Below are 3,589 nucleotides of genomic sequence, written 5' to 3'. Positions count from 1 at the left end.
GCAACAAAAACACAACGATTCTCAGTTTCAGGTGAATTTACAAATCAATGAATCCTTCCATAACATATTCCTGAATTTAAATACTTAATGCACAAGGCTTTAATTATTTTGAGAAAGATAGCTGGTTAAAACCTGGTTCTAGACCTCTGAATCACCACCTACAGAGTTGTGAGCTAATCCAGGTGGGATTAAGTATAGACATCTATCTATATCCTCTTAATGTTTTTTATAAAGATATTTATACATGTAAAAACAATGNNTGCTGTAATAAACATTTCAAACGTCAGCTGTCTGACTGTTTTCTTGTAAAATCCTCAATTGTTTCACTTATTTTAAAGATTTAAACGTTTTAACATTTAAAAAAAATAATTAACGATATTTAGACTGTAAAACAATGAGCTATAAATACAGACCAACACTGCTATAATACAAATAATCAGGCTTAAATGTACAGAAGAGTGCTGTTTTTTCTCTTTTTTCTCTGAATTTTAAAAGTTATAGAACTGTAATAAGTCACCATCTGTCGAATTACTATAATTATTGCTGTTTTAATTAATAAAAATTATATTTTGACTGTTTACCAATGTTTATGCGCTGATAAAAAACCTTTATTCAGCATTTTTGTTGTAAAACTTTCCAAATTTATACATGGTATTTGTCAATTAACAGACAAATCCATGTAAAATTACATAACAAATACTTTCTCATCCCAGGTTGTCAAATACCGATGCCGTTTTGTCACAAAAGAACTGATACAAAAGAAAACATGAAAACATGAAAACAACCAAGCTGAGAAAGATTTAAAGACACTTTAGGTTTTAAGCTTGTGGAGTCTCATTCCCACATGCCTCTGTATTTGACGCCCTTGGAATGAGACTCAATGATCATCCATCTGTCTCAACTCTGATTGGTTGTTTTTGTTCAGGCCAGGTGGATTCTTGTAAATACCATTAGAAGCACTAGGAGGAGTCAGATGAACCTGATTGTTTAGATTATCTGTCTCATGTTCTACTGTCAGAATATTGTGAAAGCTTCAGCAGATATGACAAAAAGTTATTTTTATAAGTTACCTACTGCAGCTTTAATACAATTTAAACATCTTTCTCTGGCCTGTCTGAGGTGTAGTTTTATGCAACAGAGCCGTAACTACAGTGCTGAATGGTACTGTTGACACCACCTGTCAACAGTACCATTCAGCACATTGTTATATATTGAGGAATCAGTCATGAGCTGAGTTCTGCATGGTGAAACTGACCCAATGTACACGTCCCTAAAATAATCAACATTTTACCCCAGTGCATGGTTCCCTACCCTGTTTTATCTGCCGTTCTTTCTCACGACATTTAAATTACATTCACTGTAAAACCAGATAAGTTAAATTCACTTAAAAATTGTTGAAACTGATAACATTGAACATTTTACTAACATAATTTGGTGGGTTCAAAAACATCTTGATCAAGCAGTTTAGTAAATATGTAGTACCTTGTAAAAAGTAATTAACTTAAAAGTAACAAAATTGAGTTTGTGCAACTTGGGCTTCTACTAATTTATTATAAATTTTTGATGTAATCCCTTTTAACAATCTTTTTGAGTTAAAATATTCATCGCCCAAAGCAAGTGTGTTCACCCACTGTAAGAACAAGACATTATAATAGTGTAATCTGTGATCTCCACATATCCACACATTAAATGGCTTTCTACATTCTTTCACATGCTACTCACAATCATGCTTCTAATAATAGAACAATTATCAAACACTAAAAATGCTTAACTGGACACATAACAAACACTGTGGTCAGCTCAAACCTTTTAACACTTCCTGATAGGGACGGAGCATTACTGTACGTACCTGTACTCACTGTTGTCTGTTATCTCACATACTTACTTTGAGATAGCAGACAAAGGTGTATTGCAAATGTACAACGGGTTAGGCCATTAGCATGAACCACATACTGTCCAGACACCAAAAAGAGAACTTTATAATATGACATGTGAGACACATGGGTTCCTACTGAATAGAGGATTCCGGTGTGATCCTACCTTGCTTTAACATTACCTGTTGTAAGGACTGAGGTTATTTCAGAGATGTGGTCTGTGTAAGCGGCGGTAAACGGATCCAAGCCTGTCTCAGTGCCGCTCTCTCTCTCTCTGCACTCTTTCCTCCTCCTGTTAATCCTGTATCTGCTTGTCAGTTGTCAGATTCCTCTCCTTTTTCCTTCCTTCTGTAATTGTGCTGCTGACCCCACCCTCTGAACCCCCCACCCACAAAGCTCATCCGATCCAACCTGCTCGACAGGCACAGCTGTACAGGTACATGCCTTTTTCGAACAATCTCTCCCTCTCTCTTCTCCAGCACACTGACACTCCTCTCTGCTCCTTCAACCACTAGAAGGCCAGAGTGACTGATGCACAGATACAATCTGTGACACAACTGAAGAATGTATTGGTTAAAAAACAATAAATGTGTCAACTAAGTATTTAGAGAATAATTAGAAATGTAAAAGTCTTTTGTTTTTCTATCTACTCATGTTTTCATTCTCTCTTTAAAGACTGGAATCCTTTTACACTGTAAAACCAGATATGTTTATTTAACTCAAAAAACAGTTTGAACTAATTTCATCAAAAATATAGTAGCACAAACAAAAAATTTTAGGTTAAAAAAAATTCTTAATTAGGCAGCATTTTATTATTAATTTTAAGTGGCGTTAACTTAGTTTTTTAAGTTACAAAAACATTAATGCTATTTAATGAAGAATGTTATTTTTAACTTAATTCACCCAGGTTTCAATTAAAATTTTGTTAGTTTTACTTGAAAATTGTGATGTTATCAGTTTCAACTATTTTTTTAGTTAAATGAATGATGGTTTTGCAGTGTAGGGGCAATGTAAATATTTTCTGAGATTCCCTAGTGCCCAAGAACTACAATTTCCCTTCTGTTCAGTGTGCCTATACCGGGGAGCTCCCTTTCTCTACTGCCATGGGGGATATATTTTCTGATATTTTTTTATTTTAAGTTAATGATATTGGGCTGTCACGCTTCAGCGTTGATGGCAAGAATAGCAGTATGTTTTTTTAAAGTGAATTAGTGATGAGTCACCCTCACACACTAATCATACATCAGTAGTAGTCACATGATGAACTGCAGATAAAATCTTGTGTATTACAGACAATATATTTGCAAGAACAAACTCCCCCACAAACTCACTGTGAGCAGCATTTTGGTTGTGAGTTGGTCTATCTCAGTGGTGGAAGCCTATTAAGTCTTTATGATTGTTAAAAATATTTAAGAAAAACATAATACAGACAGAGAATTGTATAAAAAGTTGCAGGAAAACTAATCTGTGATGCAATATTTACAGGAAATAATCTGTTCAAAATGCATACAAATTGCTTGTTTTACACAAACTCCATAAAACACGTCATTTATTCAGGGGTGGACAGTTCAGGCAATGATAAAGAGGTTTTAAGATAATTAGGCTACTCATAAAAATCCACTTGTTCCAACTAGTGTTTCCACATTATGTTAAAACATCTAATCAAAATAATGTTTGCAACTTAAAAGGTATAGAGCCTCCTTTTGCTGCAATAA

The 3,589-nt window shown here is 34.3% G+C and overlaps 1 protein-coding gene across 1 annotated transcript in view; it reads right to left on the bottom strand.

Moving 5' to 3' along the window:
- Positions 1-2,178, bottom strand: part of LOC118327393 (E3 ubiquitin-protein ligase TRIM21-like) — a gene marked incomplete at its 3' end in the record, with an annotated part of 9,771 nt that extends 7,593 nt beyond the window's left edge. The window contains 1 exon segment of the mRNA XM_035660729.1: positions 2,057-2,178.
- Between the last annotated feature and the right edge of the window lie 1,411 nt (positions 2,179-3,589).

The sequence above is a fragment of the Morone saxatilis genome, unplaced genomic scaffold, assembly GCF_004916995.1.
Source record: "Morone saxatilis isolate NCDOM2014 unplaced genomic scaffold, NCSU_SB_2.0 Contig17, whole genome shotgun sequence".
NCBI lineage: Eukaryota > Metazoa > Chordata > Actinopteri > Moronidae > Morone > Morone saxatilis.
The sequence above is the reverse complement of the archived record's forward strand: the minus strand, read 5'-3'. Positions and strand labels throughout refer to the sequence as shown.